Raw genomic sequence first — 18,639 nt, 5'->3', positions numbered from 1 at the left:
CAGAGCCAGATAAACTTTTCAATCAAACATTTATTTCTCCTTCACCAACATCTTCCTCTCCTCCATGGCAATCTTCCTTGCCTTTATGGCCACCTTCTGCTCCTCAATTGCCATTTTCCTCTCCAGCAATGCCATCTTCTGCTCCTCCAGCTTCTTCTCCTCCTCGCGTCGCTTCCTCCTCTCCTATCAACCCTCTTCTCTTCCCTTTCCTTCATCTCCACCCTCGCATTCCGCCACTCCCCCAGCAGCTCCTCCAATACCCCCTCCACCTTCCCCTTCTCGCTGGTCCCTGAACAGCTCAAATACAAAAATGTGGAATTAAGGCACAATTCTCACCCACGAAAAGATTCCCTATAAACTTGACAATCTGCAACAACCACTTTTGATTTGATGCCTTGAAATATGCTTGGCACACCGAGAACAGCATGGCAAAGCTGTTATAACAGCCACAATTTTCCATTACAACAGCATCAAAAGTTATGTAGATTATGCATGCATTTTAACTAATTCAAAAGACAGCAATAACAATTATATGGCAGAATTAAATACTGAAGAAGTTGCTGCTAGTAGGAACATTTTTAAATCTTTTTAAATTGTGGATACTTAAACCCTTTGACAAATTTTATTCCAAACATAAAAGGAACACATTTGTTATTCAACAACATTGTTGTACCATAAAGTAAAGCAAAATAACTAATTAATAATTAAGATGATAAAATAATTTCAGTACAAACTACATAATATGCACATAGCCATAAAATACGAAAAATTTGCTTATAAATAGAAAATCTTGGAATTTGTATGTTATAGATACTAAGATTTAAGCTCCATTTCTTTAATTACTTGATGATGGAAAGTCAGAAGATTAGTAGTTGATCTGCCTTTCGTTAATCCATGTTATTCAGGTATTCTACTTAAAGAAGACGTTACATGAATGAAGTCACCTGGACTTGGGGTCAAATTTGTAGGAGGTGGTGGTCCTTCACTCCCAGCAGTGGCAGGAGCCTACACCCGTGCCTTCTCCCCGAAAATACAGTAGAAGGTCCAGTCGCAATTAATTATGAAGACTTATACAAGCATTACAACGAAAATAAAGTCACAACGTGAGCTCACCTCTAAATAACCTCAATGGCACGAACCGTTGCCAGACTTGGCTTTCCGCACCTACACCTCCTTATAAGTTCTCTTGTGGCCACTGACCTTTGCCTGCCATTGGCGACCAGTGACCGCAAGTCCTTCAGCTTTGGAGGAAATAGCTTCCGCTACTTCCTCCCACACCTTGGCAGGCGCTGGCTAGAGAAGGCACCCTCCTTCTCCCTGTAAACTTCAAGAAGGAGGAGGGTGTCCTCATGGCTCCAGGAGCAGCCCAGGCATTCAGTTTTTTCTTGAGAGAATGGTGCGCAGTAACTAGAATAGTATTAACTTCCTTGAGAAGATGAGGCGCACAAAGTAAAATTAATTTAATGAGGGAGTGCAGGGAGTTATAGTATCGATCAACTAGCCCTTGATATTGTGTGAGGGTGAAATGGCACAGGGAAAGCGAGTATTGATAAGAAAGAAAGTGGAAGGAGGGACGCAAAATAGGCGGTATGCCCGAGTGAGGGAATTTTACTCGAAGGCCATTGGGAAAGGTGCCTAGTGATATGCACGATGAGAGAAATTGTGTGTGGCAGGTATATTGGGCTAGTTTGAGGGAGAATTTTTTGATTTGTTTTATCCGTAGTGTGGTGGGTTGAATGTGATCCATTGGGAGGGGAGAGGGAAAAGGTAATAACAAAGAAATGATAAGAGGAATAAGGGTTTAAAGGATATGAAAGGAGAGATAGGACACTGAGAAAGGTCAGCTACAACTCACAGTACAGGAACCGAAGAGGCAGCCGGTGGACGGACGAAGAAGAAGAAGACCAATCCAGGCACAAATATTCAATGTTTTGTAGAAATGGGATGCAACGTAGCACATAATATGAGGTTCAAATCACAGACACTAAACATAGACACAAAAAAAGGAAACACTCACACGAAAAATATAACTGAAGACTTTCGTAGTTGTAGCTACTTCATCAGCAAAGGAGAGAATGAGTGGGAAGGAGTGTGTTGGAAATTTTAATCTCTGGTCGCATTACATCAATTCCCTTAACACCTTTGTCTCTTCACTTAACTCTTCCGCCTCAGTTTCTTTCACTTCTTCCATATCTAACACCAACATCACTTTCCTAGATGTGGACATTCTTCTTTCTGAAAATAACAAATTCAAGACATCGGTCCACACCAAAGCCACCAACAGACAGCAATACCTTCATTATGACAGTTGCCACCCACCACATACCAAACGTTCAATCCCTTTTTCTCTCTCCGTCCGTGGTCACAAAATCTGCAACAACCCCGAAGACCTTGATAAGTTCCTTTCCAATCTACTCACTTCTCTTCTCCGCCGCGGGTACCCCGATAAACTGTTAGTCAACAAAATTAGAAAAAAACCTTACAGGTCCAATAAACCCCGTGCCGAAAAGAAATGCTCTCCATCTCTTCTCACCACTTTCTTCCCCGGTGCTCATGCCTTACAGGACATCCTGAAGGACTTGTACCCCATTCTCTCCAACCACAAATCCACCTCACAAATTTTCCCCTCTCTTCCACGGATCACGTATAAGAGACCACCTAACCTCAGCACCATCTTCAAAGCCACCCGTCCCCTTCAAAAATTGAATTCAGTCCCCACTACCCCACCCTCGCCGTGCAACCGTCCTAGATGTAAAACCTGTAAAATTTTCTCTCCACCCCCAGCCTCTTTCCACTCCAAACTTAAATTCCTCCCGATATCTCCTTCCACCACCTGTACCTCTACAAACATCATATACCTCCTTCAATGCAACTTCTGCCCCGCTTTTTATATAGGCCAATGCTCCACCCCCCTCAACCAATAAATAATCCCCGCGCATCCTGTTGTCCGTCATCCCCACACGCATCTCTCCCGGTCCCCACACATTGTTTATCGCATGATTCCATCTTTAATCAATGTTTCAAAGTTTCAATCATTGCCTCCCTGTTACCCCCTCAATCTCCACACCCTCGAATTGGCGTGCATCTGGCATTTGCAAGCCAACAAGCACCCGGGTTTGAATGTATCTTGTTGAGTTAGCCCCGCCCCAATACACCCCTCCCCTCTTCCCCTTTGCCTGCCATTGGCGACCAGTGACCGCAAGTCCTTCAGCTTTGGAGGAAATAGCTTCCGCTACTTCCTCCCACACCTTGGCAGGCGCTGGCTAGAGAAGGCACCCTCCTTCTCCCTGTAAACTTCAAGAAGGAGGAGGGTGTCCTCATGGCTCCAGGAGCAGCCCAGGTTTTCTGAGAATGAAAGAAAATAGCCAGTATCAAAATACACATTCCATAAAATAAATTATATCACAGGTCATAGGAAAATATCACTGACTTCAAGTAGGTATGGGGAAGAAGAGACAAATATCACAACTTAAAGTATATCTAGTATTCCTTGCATGCCTTTCTATAGTAAGTACATTTTTTTGTACAGATAATTGTGCAATTCCTGTATTTTAATGTGTAATTTGTAAAATGGCTTGTGCCCATTAAAATAAATATTATTGTTAAAAGCTTTAAAAAGTTTTAAAATCAAAAACACCTAATGCTCATCTTACCTTTTGATTCTAGATCCTCATGGTTGGAACTCCCTCCAAATCTGCTTTGCAGCAACATACGCAGGAACTGGGGATCTAAGAAATAGGTGGGCACATGAGAAAATAATATTGCCAGATATGATTCTTGTATAACTCATTTCATTGCAACATTGATATAGAAGAAATTCTACCGGATATGCCCTCTAAAATTTGGCTCATTAGTTAAGTTTAGTATCCTGCCCGAGCAGCCTTTGACCTCAGAAAGACAAACTTTTAACCCAACGGAATACTCCTGCTCAATTACTTTTGCATTTGTTCCTCTGTTATGATCGCAATGGCCCATGTCTCAAAGGACAACGATTTCAAATAAATAAGTTGAATTCTGGTATGCTAAGAATGTACAGCACACATGATTCGACTCACATAAGGTACCTTACTTTCGTCCAACGCATCAAATATGTTAATGAATACTTTATAAGTTAGGAAACCTCAACCACTGCCACTTGCTACGAACATTTATGTTGAACCATATTGATATTAGTAATTATAACATATATGTATACTATAATAACCTCAGCTCGTGACCTTAAATACATATCAATAAGGTACAACGTTGTTCTGATTGAGCGCATTTATTATTTTTCGCCATTACCACACGTGGAATGCAAAATATACAGAAGAATGTGAATAATGAAAACAAATCCATTACAATAAAAATGGATTTAGGAAACAAAGCCGAGGAATAATCCATGTAATCGTCACATCCCATTAAATAACTGCCAATTCCTCCTACTTCCCAAAACCACGCCACCCCTTAAGTCAAAATAATGGAAATAATTTCCACTACAAAGCCGGAATTGCAGAATTTCGAAAACTAATGTATGCGATGAAACTCGAAGAACTTAATTTCATTAATCGCAACACGTCTGACAATAATCTATCAACTGAATTTATTTCTCTGTAACCACGTGACTAACCACATGGCGAGTCAAAAATATTATTCATTACATGTATAAAAAAGCATGGGCTAACAAAAATAACACTAAAGAATAAAATACGCTACACAGTAACTCGTTTTAAACTACAATTACCACAATCAACGGAATCATAACACTAAGGATGATATTTAAAGAGAATACTATATAAGTTAAAAAAATAAATAAATCGTAATCATTGTACAAATGCTATCAATAAATACTTTATTACGCTTCACTTACCATTTCTAGCACATTGGCTATCCTCAGGCGAGAGAATAAATTCCTCGACGTCATCTCGCCCTTCAATTTTGATGTACACCGTCTCCATCTTTAAACTGAGCTGATGCCTTTTCCCACTCTCGCAACAACCGCATCAAGAATTTCTGATGCGAGTTGATACTTCCGGAACCTCGAAAAATGCTCGATCCGGGGCCGCATCGATGCGCATCAATGCTTGATTCGGAACGCACCCCTAGTACGGACGCCCGATATGGTTTTATGATGATCCTAAATTATATACTTTTCCGCAATACTTGAATGTATAGCTAAGTTGCCTAACTGATGTTCTGTAGGATAGTAGGAATTGTTGCCGTAAATCTCAATTTTTATTGCCATGGTAAAAGTAAAAAATTAAAGGCAAATTTTTCTCAATATAAAGAACAGTTTCAGGAAACAACCGTGTTTAACTACCATTCTTGACATGCAAATTCTGAAAATAAAGTACAAGTTCTCCCCACCAACTTGACAAACTGAATATAAATTACTTCAAATTTGACAAACTCACCATATAGACAGCATTTAATTTCATCCTTTTTAATGCAGAATCGACCACACCAATATGCAACTGTTCAAAATCATGGCTTCATTCTAAAAAAACGTTAATGACAAAAAAGCAGCCTGTGCAGCCAATATGTGTAAAATAATAAATGATAAAATCCTCTGTTTCATTACAAATGATAAAAATATTTCCTCATCAAATGCCTCTAAACGCTACTGAGAATGAAGAAAAAAGGAGTTTACTCCTGTGGAAGTAAAAGCAAGAATACAATCCCAGATAAACATGATGTATCGGGGCAATTTTCTAATCTGTCAAATGTGAAATATGTGGTGGAAAAGACTAGATAACATTCTCTTGGAATTCACATTGACTTCGATATTCATTTCAGCGCATTCATTTTCAAAGCTTAGCAGCAGCTATATTGATTGTGCAGCTCATTATTGACCAGCTCTCAGCTCCACTGTATCGGTTGATAAAGCCTACGAAGACAAAAGGCCAAAATAAAATAATTTCCCAATATAGTTCTGATTGGAATTAACTCCAAGAACACACAACTCATCTAAAATTAAATCACCAAGAGTAGACATGATATTCACCAGTGGTGTAACCAGGACTATGCTTCAGGGGGTGGATGGTGGAGGTATAGGGGTACTAGCCCCCCAGGCAATGGGCGTAGTTACCCATCTACCACCACCAGTCCGGAAAATTTTTGAAAAATGACATACCTGGAAATACATTTTCCATCATTTTGGCACTTAATATTTAATATTGAGCATATGCAGTCACTCTATATCAAAACCAGACATATAATATTTTTTTTATTTCTTTGAGGCTTTGGGGGGATCTATCGCCTCATCCCCCGCATAGTTACACCACTGATATTCATATTATACAAATGGGAACATCATGTCTGGAAATTTTTTCCATATAATGGACATAAGCCTTGTCTAGAAAAACTAACTGATTGGCATATTTTAACCTAATGTATTCATGACATATGAGCATTCAATGTTAGTTAACCTTAAACCTCAGGACATCTGCCTGTCGCCATTTGTTAAGGAGTACGAAAGTCGTTTGTTTCAATTTGTTCACTCATCATCAAGGACATCAAAATTTTATCAAGATATAAAAATTGATATTATTCATGATAGTGGATATTATTATTCCTGTATGACAAGTGAATTTTATCAAACGTTGATTATCTTGCACCAGTAGAGCATAATATTTCATTGGTGTTACAAAAGTATTCATGAGAATCTGTGAATTTTACAAATAATACACTATAGAAATAAAGTTGAATACATAAACAGAACATTTGTCTTGACTGCACTGGGCTGCGTTCTCAATCATGCATCCCAGTTCATGGCCTTGAAGCTATCGTTCCAAAATACTTGAACGCTTTGAAGTGCCGAAGCCTCAATGGGATTCGAAATGTCTTGATGTGATCCTGGAGGGAACTTTGAAAGTAGCCACATAAGAGAACAAGTTCTATTCAGTTTCTATTGTAATGCTGAATTCATTAATTAAGTGTGATATAGCTAACCAATCATGTCATAAATCATTATAAATTTTTATAAATTCCAGTGTTTGTTTTGAGTGAAGTATGTGTAATTATGATTCCGTAGGTATACAGCAAGTGTGCTTTGGCTGCTGCAAAACTGGCATCTGGAACATTTAACATATTTAATATTTCTAGAAGGTGACATTCAGAATCGGAATAAAGAATTCCCTTTCAGAATCACTATTTTCATACAAAAACAGGGCACTCTAGAGTGTCATTGATTGAATGATGCATGGGCGTGATTCATAGCATGCCCACACCCCCACCCTCGGCAATGCTGCAATAAGTGCAACGTGGAATAAATTTCTAAACAAGTGAAATAATATTATTACCATAACTAGAGGATAGAGTATGTTTTAGTACAGAGGTTGGAGGCACTGATCTATCACTGGTGGCTATGGCAGGAACCTCCACCCATGCCTTCCCTCCAAAGATGCTTCCCATTTTCTGTAAGGGAAAACAGCACTTAAGAATTAGAAAGCCTATCACTCACGTCACGTGTGATACAATGTCACTTACTATCACTGCCAATGAACCTACATCAAAATAAGGCCAATGGCAAGTTAAATGGTAAGCAGGCTTGGCTCTCTTTACCCTTGTTTCATGGTTTGTACCCTTGAGGCTTCTGATCTTCGTCTGGCACTGACGATCAGTGTCTTGACGCACTATTCACTGCCACATAGCCACAGAAATCTCATCCCATGGCTTGCTGTGGCATTTATGTGAGAAGACTCACTTCCTCTCCCCATATGTCTCCAGTAGAAGGAGGGTGCCACCAGATGTGTCCCATGTTTCCTGTAAATAATGGACAAATGGCATCCAAAATCACTCGTTTCACAGAAAATAAAATGTTACTTAAATATGTACCATTGCTTAAACTTAACAGAGTCAAAGGAAGAGAATTATTCCACATTAAAGATGAGCTTTTGTGAATATCTTACTTTTCACATCATCTCCTTCCTGATGACCAGGAACTGGTTATCTAAAGAAAGAATTGTCAAGTATTAATAAAAACTACAAGATAGGATATTCAGTGTATCACCTTTAATGCTAAATTAACATCAAAAGATAATAGCTGGATATTCATTGATGGACAGTAATAACATTCACATTCAAAATTAGCTGGAGTGGTCTCCAATCTAGGAATGACAAATTCTTGAACCTTAAATTAGAAGCCCTTTTTATATTTTACAATTCACTGACATGGATTTGCCTGCCATTACTAAATGACAAAAGGAAAGGTTGAAAAACTAAGATATACCGATGACACACCTTAAATTCATGCTACATATTTTCCACCCAAATGCACCTTCATCATTTTCACCATTCCAATCTTCAACAGTATAAATCCCATCAACTTCAGACATTGCCACCTAGATGCCACTAGGTCTTCAAACCCAGGTTGGTGATTGGATAAAATTATTTTCAACTGAAACCAAATCATGTATTTTAATTATGGATATCACATATTTCCACAAAGTTAGGCTTAACCTAATTACACATGTGCCATCCAAAATTTCATACATAGATATTTGCAAAAATTTGTTACTTCAAAAATACCCATTCAACAATGTATTCCCTATTTTTGAAAAATGCTGCCAATTATCTCATTCAATTGAGGAGGCAAACATTTATTACCATTATCCTAGAGGTCAAGGGTCAACTCATGTTTGACTTGGTGAACAATGATCCAAATTCAGTCAATACCCAAAACTGACAAGCAAATTATGCCTACGATACTTAGTGGACTTAGCTAACTCACAAGAGTCTTAGCAACCTTTCCTTTGCCACAAGTTGAGGTAGAATTTCTGGTAGTGAATTTCAATTTTATCATGCAGGATGTTAATTATATACACTCAATTTTGTAATCAACTGCCTTGGTGAGGCAAGAAACAAGGAAAGAGAAAGTGAATAAAGGTTTGAAGGAAGTGCCCTTATTTTAGTGAAATGTTGCATTGCTGGAGATCTGAGTTATTTAGTGCATTTAGAAGAATCAGTATTTAATTTATTCAGTGGAATCACGATATTTTTTTAATGATTTACACATGACCAAGTAAAAGCTCATTGCCTGTCAAGATTATAGATGATAGGGACTTTCTGGGACTGATATGATGCTATTTTCCACAACGAGCACTTTTTTTTCAGCGAAATGTTATTTTTTCAGGGTCAAATTCTTGGATTACTGGGCTAGATAAATTATGGAATGGACAGTAAAATAGGTAAGAGTAATAATACACATTTTCAATTGAAACTTAGGATATTTCTTAATTTTGTATGAGAAAAAGTTTGTTATTCTACTGCAGAGGGTCACAGCCCAGACAGCACAATCGCTTATACAAAAATTGTAAATCTCTTGTACAGTCGCAATTTGTATTAATGTTTGTGAAACCTTGGTACTGCCACTGTGTTCCGAAACCTTGCAAACAAATCAATTAAATCACCATTGCACTGCAGAGCAAAATATGAGCCATACTTTTTTTATGAAGCAATGTGGCACTGTTGGTGTAAACTGGGTATTCGTGCAAGTTCTTGTGCATGCCTACTTCAGTTTAAAGATTTAATTAGTTCTTTTCAGTCGTGACTCGAAACAAATAGATAGTGCAATTGGCCACTCTCTAGTCTCTCTCCATCAAGAGGAAGTCAGGAAGTGAAATCGCTGAGAAAGTGGAAACGATACCCTAGGGCGGGTTTGCGGGGATACATTCCTGGGGCAGGGACTTTAAGCGCTAGCTTTTCTCCTCTGCACCCAGAAGGGGAAGGACGGGAAGGAGCAAGGAAGGAGGTGCCGCCGCGATAAGAACCCGACAATGCCTCCGGGGAGGGAATAGGGAAGGAAGGGAAGTGACGAGGAATCCCGCACCATCACAAAGGCGGGCGGGCCCTACTAACAGCGAAACCAAGCAAAACGCAATTAATATGCTACCAATCCTAGTGGATTTTCCTATGAGGAAGAAAAATCCATCGATCGAATCGGTAAATCGTGATCGCTGAGACAGAGTATGAGGGCTCAGGGGAGCCCTTTGAGGATACAACACACCGGGGCTGGGAACCAAGTCAGAGACTTATACGCCCGATCACCCGGGGAGGGGCTGGAGAGGAAGGAAAAAGGATAGAGGTGCCGTCACGATTGGAGCCTGCCGACGCCTCTGGATCACTTATTATCACTATAAATGAACTTACATAAAAAAAAAGGCCAACTGCAAACTCCATGACAAGCAGACTTTCTTTGCCCTTTTGTCATGGCACATGTGCTTAGGGCCAATGATCTTTATCAGTGGCCTTATGTGCACTATTCACTGCAGCCATAGCCACAGCTATCTCCTCCAACACCTCGCTATGGCGTTTATGTGAGAATGCCACCTCATGGCCAGATATAAGCTGAAAATCTGCAAAAGGAAGAGTAAGATATTAGTATGCAAGAAAGAAAGGAGGTTAGGATGAACATTAACATAGAAAGCATAAGCTTCAAGAGTTTTCTTACCTGGGAAACCAAATTGCCAATGATGGAGAAAGCAAAAAAGAAATGGTCATTAAAAATATGGCAGGCAAAGAGGGTTTTCTACAAAAAGAAGAATCTAATTACAGCTGAGAGTACAAGCATAGAGGTAAGGAAACAATTCATCATAAGCTACATATGGAGCATGTTTCTCAATGGAGGCAAGACTTTGATGTTGGCAGGGAAAGATAACTCAAGAGTTGAAGCATTTCACCCGTGGTGCCGTAGAGTGATGAAGATGAAACAGGCCGACCAAGTAAGCAATGACGAAAGACTAATAAGAGGGGGGGACAGGAGTAGTCCTCTGAAAGCCTTATGTAATGAATGAAAGAAATGAATGTTAAATATTTTGTTTGGGCATGAAGATATATGCGCTCAAAGGGAGAAATAAATTGCATAATTTATCATTGTTTCGACTTATGCTGGGTTTAACGATTATGTCATGTGCATTTGCTGTGTACTTGCCCGAGTTTTCAATGTTGTTTAGTATTTTAGATATTATAAGGCTGCCAATGTCAGCAGTTGCAGTGGCCCAGTATAGTACACATGCTGCCGTGACAGTGATGATTGATAGATCGAGTCCCTGTTGTGGAAACGTTCAAGACTTTTTTCAGCTTGTTCACTGGTTTTGTATTTCTTAATGATTTCAAATCATTTTAAATTCACTGTAACAAATGCTCCTTACCACACACGCCTATCCAGACACTTCATCGGCACCCCCATTCCTTTGTCATTCAAGTGTATGCCTTCGGAATGGCAACGACACCCCATCCCCATCCACCTGCATTGAAGAGTGGGAAGGATTCACATTATAATGAGAACGACTTCATATGGAATTACAGTTACATAGCAGCGTATGATACTCTTTTCTCGAAGCAGGTGTCGTCCACCCCACCGTGGCAAAGGAAGGGAGTGGTGATATCAATTACTCTCACCCTCCTTGCAAAAGAAGTCACTAATCCGATGAATAGGTCACGACTGGTAGAGTGCAAAAGCATAAGGAACACGGAATATCTTACATCGCTCATATCTCCTCAACTATCCCCCCAGTGCCAAAACATGTCTGCGATAAATGACATTACCCCACATGGCTGGCGCGGGAGGGATGGTGAGGAATGTGACTCCCGGCGCCAGGAGCCGCATTATCAGCCAATGGAGGGCACCTCGGAGGGAATGATATTCGCAATTCTGGAATTAGGGAAGAAAAGGATGAAATTTTTTATTGCCAGGTAAACAATGCACCACCTAAAATTGTCAATGTTCATTGTCACAGCAAACTTACATTGCGGAGATCGTTCGAGCCAATAAGGACGATCAGGGGCCTCGAAAAAAATCCATGAAAATCTACCGCCTTCGTCAGCTCAACCACCTTGTGGCCAGAGACGCACATCCTGATCCAGGTGGGGTGAACTTGTGGAAAAAAGTATTGTGGATATATGTCACGAAAATTAACAAACACCATTAACACTTAGAGTGCGTCCCCAGGTGACTTGCGGTTTTTGCGAGCGACGCACATATGCGTTGCTGGAATTATTACTTTGTTGCGTGGAAAGTTACCTTCTGTAGCGTTGCTAGCAGTGAGCATTGGCTCATGATCATATACATTGTTCATGCAAAGCATAATTTAGCCGTCTATAGCGCTCGCTGTCGTGAAACTAGTAAAAGACGTCGATGTGTCCCGAGAACACGTGTGTGTCGTTCGTGAGCCTATTGCGTGCATGTGAACATGGAGAATCCTGGCTGTACAAGACACCTTCAGGATGAAGAAATTATTGATTTACCACAGAATATTAGTCCTGATGAAGACACAGACTATTCTGAAGATGATGAAACGTATATTCCTCTGCTGCCAAATGAGCAAGGTGAGTGTTTTTGCCATTCTGCATCCTTTCAGCTACATTTTCTGTGTGTTTTTCTTATTCCTATTCTCTACTTTTTCATTTCAAATTATCTTATATTTCTCAATGATAAAATTCTTTCTTTTCTAAAGTTAGTTGTCATTTATCGCGTGTTAATTTGGAATATATTTGAATCCATTTCATTAGAGAGTACTTCCGAAGCAGATAGTGCTGAAGACGAAGACGGCGATGATGCAACTGCGGAGAGTGTCCCTGATGCATTCCAAGAGGCTCCTCGCAAGAAACGCCCACGCTTACGAGTGGATAACCATAGCAACATTGGTTGGACAGAGAATGATAACACACCTACTCTTCCGGTATTTCATGGAGATACTAGGGTGGTGGATGGGGTTGGCCTGGATGAATCGTGCGAGGTAATTGACTTTTTCTTTCACTTTTTTGACGCCGATATTATGCGCACGATGAAAGAGCAAACCAATCTTTACGCCCGGCAAAATATTCGAAGCAAACGAAGTGAAAATAGACTTTCACCTAACAGTAGACTTCATAAGTGGAAAGCCGTAACTCTGAACGATATAAAAAAATTTTTAGGCATCATTCTTCACATGTCAATCAGTGATAGGCCATCTTTATCGGATGACTGGTGCAGTGACCCTGTTGTATCCTGTAATTTTTGCCCAAATGTCCTAAGCCGGGACAGATTTTTACTTATTTTATCAAATTTACACATGGCTGATAATAGCAGATTGAAAAGGAAAGGAGAGCCAGGTTTTGATTCCCTGTATAAAGTTAGGCCATTGATTATGTCACTCGTACAAAAGTTCAAATCAACATACAACGTTGGTGAAAACATTGCAATTGACGAAGGCATGTGTCCTTTCAGGGGTCGTGTAAATGTTCATATATACATGCCCGACAAGCCCAATAAGTATGGAATGAAAATCTTTATGCTTTCTGAAGCTACATCTGGATATGTTTGGAATTTTGAGGTTTACCAAGGAGAAGGAATTGATAATTCAGTGCCAGCTCTGGTAAAGAGATTGCTTGATTCCCTTGTGAATACAGGCCGCACACTTTTCACGGACAGATATTACACTTCACCTGATTTGGCCATGGAACTTGAGAAGTTGGATACAGGTCTAGTTGGTACTGTCAATAAAACAAGACGGGGCGAGTTCTCTATGAACCCAAATTGCTGAAAAGAAATGAGCAAGTTTTCGGACGGAAAGGAAATGTTCTACTGACACGCTGGAAAGATAAAAGAGATGTCTGGATGGTATCTACGAGGCACAGAGCAGGAATGTCTACTCATACTGACAAAAGAGGAAGAGAAAAAACCAAACCATTATGTGTGATAGATTATAATAAACATAAATACGGAGTTGACCTAAGTGACCAGAGGATGTCCTATGCTAGTTTTAGTCACCGAAGTTTCAAATGGTGGCGAAAGCTGGCATTCCACCTAATCCTAATGGGAACATGCAATGCTTGCATTCTATATAATAAAATCAAGAAACAGAGGCTTGCTGTAGCATCCTTCATACAACAAGTGTGTACAGAGTTGGTGCTGATAGAAGATCACCCTACGAAATGGAATACTTCTCAATTAGCAAGATTATCTGAAAAACATTTTATTGAAAAGATTCCTTTACCAGAAGGAAAAAAAAGTGCTAGACGAAGATGTGTCGTTTGTTCAGAGAGAGGTACGCGAAAAGACGGAACAGCCAGAAGGAAAGATAGCAGCTGGTATTGTAAAGACTGTGATAAGGGATTCTGCCCGGGAGAATGTTTCAAGCTATATCACAGCAAGAAAGTGTATGACAAATGATTACTGAATATTGAATGTAATTTTTCATAAGTAGATGCTACACTTTTTTATGATCCACAGAACAAAAGATATTGTACATGTTGCTATAATTGATGACTTAATCAATAAACATTAAAGTATACTTTTTGAAATATTTTAAAAATCACGAAAAAAGGGTTTTTTTAAAAAGAGATAACAAATATTAAACATAATGTAATTATAAAACCAACTATGTTAGCATTTAAAAGAAGCTTTAAACTTTGATACTAAAAAAAGAAAAAGAAAATATAATAACTATTTACCTATCAATTGATTTTTTATTAATGCATAAAATGGCCAGCACTGAGCCGTGAACAGGGCATAACCTATTTAGCACTCAAAGTGTCAACCGGTATGTATTTCCATCAGGCTGTTAGAATGCACCTACCTCCCTCCCACTCCCACCCCAGGTGTGCCCCTCCCCGCACCATGTGAGAATCGCCGAGCAAATCAAGCGGATCGAATAATTAGAGTCGAAGTTATAATCTATCCAGGTGTTCATTCGATAGATGCCTTTTTCAGACTTATTTACATAGTTAGGGGGATAAAAGTTTTAACAGATTGCTAAGACAGCAATGTTCTCTATATGAATATGAACTATTTTGTTAAGTAACTTTTCCTAATGAAGATATATCGAAATGAAATAATATCAATAGGTCTCATTTTCTCCTTTGTTACTGACCGTACCTGTCCTGTTTGTTTCTTTTGCTTATGGGAGTAAAAGGCACCTCTTGATATCCCCCATTCCCATGCATAGCTTTGGAATTGCCAATATTTCAGATGCACTTGGCTAAAATCTGATCACCTTTTAATAAAATCACTATTGTTCATTGCAGAACCTCGATCAAATGGCATTATTAATAGCTTCACTGTCAGGATTACGGCTACCAAATTTATTAATCGCAAAGTTTCTGCATTAGTAAAGCAAAACATGTACCACAACTGGAGAAATCTTACAGAGGAACCTCAAGCACTGTCGGTTGTCTCCAGATGAGCCCCTGGTCGAGGAATGGATCGGGAAAGGGTCGTGCTCAAGCTTTCAACACCAATTGCTTTATAAAGAATGACGTAAATCAAAAATATCAACTGGCTGGATTTTACCAATCTTTGAATTGATGACTTATTATGATTATGCAATGACATATTACTTGTACTATCTATTTTAAAATGGCTAAGATGATAAAAAAATGAAGTATCAATATGATTTGACAACATGATAATTGTAATTGAAAAAGGCATCACGGGCCAAAACCTACGTTGATTTGTATGATAAAGAAAGACTCAAATGAAGCATTACATTAACTGTGGGAGGTTGATGAGTAATGCACAAAAAAGGGTGATCCCTTCCTGGTGCACTACTCATATTATCTACATACCACTCTGGTATGATATTCCTTCCCCCTTCAAAATAATTGGCTAGCAGTTATTTGGATATGGGATGCTCTGCAGAGGAATGGAATGCATTCCTGGAATGCCATATGAGAATGCGATCTTTGGAATCATTAAGGATTCCACATCAAGCATTCCATTCTTAATGAAAAATAAAGTTTCCAGATTTTTAGTGTCTGGCACTGCACAAAAAGCTAGAGCCAGAAAACATTTAGTCTAATTTAAGTTTATCAATATCGAAATCATTAAGCAAGCAAAACCTATGCAAAATTTAACATATGGACCCACATCGTGAGTTCAACAATGTTCTAATTTCTATTATTTAGTATTAGTGTAACTAAAATGAAAACCAGGAGTAAAAATATAATTATGAATTTTTCACCAAGCAAATGATATAAAAATAATCTCAAAATATTGATACTCTCAGCGGAAGCCATCAACATGGATGGCAGGATAAAACTCTGTCTGGGCACATAATAATAACATCGAAGAAAAGCCTACCAAAAAGAGGGATTCAAAAAGCGCAGTTCTTCAAATTTTTATTAATTCAAACTAATTCTACATATACTTACAAAAAATAATTTGCACAAAGGTGATAGAAAAATTATTGCCATATTTTAGCATGCTGACATTTGAATTGACATTTATAGCATTTTAGCAGTTGAATTACAAAAAATCCCCAATACCAACGAAAAGGAGGAACAAAAATGTATTTTACAAAGAATATGCTTAAATGGGAATATAAGTAAATTTTAATTTTAAAGAATATACCATCACACAACACAACATTATCAAGAGCAGTGAAAATGAATAAAGACAGTAAATAAATTTTAAATTACTTTAATTCCTTAAAAAACACAACAATACTTATTCACCATATCATAGTAATGAGAAAATAAAAAAAAACAATACCAAAAATTTGTGGGCAAAATCAGCTATGATAATAAAAAAGTGCATGAAAGATAAATCAGTAATGTCACCATGAAGCATATTTCAACCAAAAGAATAAGAATAACGAAATATGAAAACATTATAAAGAGTACAAAATTACACGAGACAAAAATTAGGCAACATTCTATCACTTCAAACCTCCTAAATACAAAGCACAAATACAGAATTTGAAATTGCACTAGGATACCATACTGCTTTAGCCAGAGGAAAGTCCAACGCTATAATTCAAGCAGGAGATAACATAAAAGATTCATTAAAATCAGCAATTGATTGGTATAGACTTTCCTCTGTTTATCCCCCTCCCCACGTAGAGGGAGCAGTTTGGATTTTGAGGGGGAGGGTGGGTGGGGAGGGATTTTTAGTGAAAGGAAAGGACAGTTAGTGTCAGTATTGCTACTAACACTACCATTAGTACTACCACTACAAGCACACACTCATTCATAAAATCACATTCCAATCACTCATTCATCAAATCACATTCCACTCTCTCATTCATTAAACCACATTCCATTCACTCATTCATCAAATCACATTCATCCATTCATACAGCCCTGCCTACCTAAATACAACTTATTACGCCTGAATTCATAAAACGCCAAAATACGGAATCGTGGCCACGATACACGAAGACCTGCCTAATCTAAATTTTTTCTAATCGACGCTAAGACGCAATATAACATCCCTACTCTCCTGCCGCAAATCCTAACTATAGCTGGAATAAAATACATGCATCAATAAAAAATATACAAACACCCTTTACAATAATTGCAACAAAAAATGCAAAAAACGACCATCTTCAGGCTTGGTGTCTTCTTTCTTCATATCTTCATTCTTCCTTTCTTCACGATAAAATCCTCAATTCTCTAGTTGTCGGCGCAGTAACCTTCAGGTGTCCATTTCATGGTCCTGAATAGTAGTCTCCAAAACCAATCGCTGTCGTTGTCCACAAGCTTGACCTGTGGTAATATAACAAAAAAATTCTCATAATCCAACAAAGGGGAGACCTTAAAAGTTAACTCAGCTCAGGAATATCATTTCGAGGAAGACGTTTCGAGAATATTAACTTTTTAAGTGTCTGGAAATTTTTAAAATTAAAAAATGCAAGTGTTGGTAATTTCAAATTATTTACGCTTATCTAATGGGCAATATTTCAATGTATTTTCATTATTCTTTAAAAATTATAAAAGATATGATTGCGTAATATTAAAAATTTTCCCGGAAATCATTAGTGAGCTGAGTGTGTTTTTGATATAATTTTTTTACGACTCACTAGGACTTCATGGGTATTACTAAAAATTGAGAGTAAAAATGTATGTAAAATTTTATGAAATGGAAAACAATAATTACATTATAAAAATCAATACGATGACATTATTTAGAAAGACGAAAACAGAAGTTACAAATATGGCATCCATATTAAGGACACCACACCTATCCAGGAGGATGTATTTTTAATAATTTCTTGTAGGATGTAAATTAATAATTAAGTCTTATGATACGAAAGAAATAATATAAGTTAATTCTCAAGATCACGCAAAGACCCCTAGATCTAAGTATTAACTTCAGAAAAAAAAGAGCCGAAAAAAATGAAAATATATGTTGATTTTTCCGACACCATTGGCGTAATAAATATTTAATAGCAAGAAAAAAAGCGTCAACGGAAAATAAGTACCCAAAATTAAACAAAAAATAGTATCAATCAATGAAACATTATTGTTGCGACTTTTTTTTGAAATATGTCACTTATACTCGGAATATATAATTCGCGGAAAAGTTCAGAAAGGTAGAAAATATGACCGGAATCTCATGTTTCCCTCAGGTAGGGTCTCCGAGGAAGTTATTACTTGAGCGCGATTGACGGACGCTGAGTTACCAAAAGCAAAGCCAATATGGAAACCTCGACCACCACATTACAATGAGAAAATTAAACAGCAAAGTAAATCCTTATGATAGATTCAAGAAAATCCCCATAACTGTCCTTCATTCGAATTCTTTAATTTATTAGAAATTAAGTTTCAAATCGAAATATATGAAAGCAAACGCTATCGTCGTCGTCAACCAATCAATTCCGTGAGATTCAGTGCGGGATTTAAGTTTTGTGAGTGTTACAAAAAAGCGCGAAATCATTATTAAAATTAAATGCGGTTGAA

General features: G+C 38.2%; 1 long non-coding RNA gene across 1 annotated transcript; it reads right to left on the bottom strand.

The window, feature by feature from the left end:
* Nucleotides 1-3,176: 3,176 nt before the first annotated feature.
* LOC124159650 lies at nt 3,177-8,375 on the bottom strand. The gene is made up of 5 exons (XR_006865004.1): nt 8,221-8,375; nt 7,890-7,930; nt 7,543-7,743; nt 7,281-7,395; nt 3,177-3,345 (listed from the first exon to the last, which is right to left on the bottom strand). It is a non-coding gene; the product is annotated as an uncharacterized LOC124159650 (long non-coding RNA).
* Between the last annotated feature and the right edge of the window lie 10,264 nt (nt 8,376-18,639).

Source organism: Ischnura elegans, chromosome 5, assembly GCF_921293095.1.
Source record: "Ischnura elegans chromosome 5, ioIscEleg1.1, whole genome shotgun sequence".
NCBI lineage: Eukaryota > Metazoa > Arthropoda > Insecta > Odonata > Coenagrionidae > Ischnura > Ischnura elegans.
The sequence above is the reverse complement of the archived record's forward strand: the minus strand, read 5'-3'. Positions and strand labels throughout refer to the sequence as shown.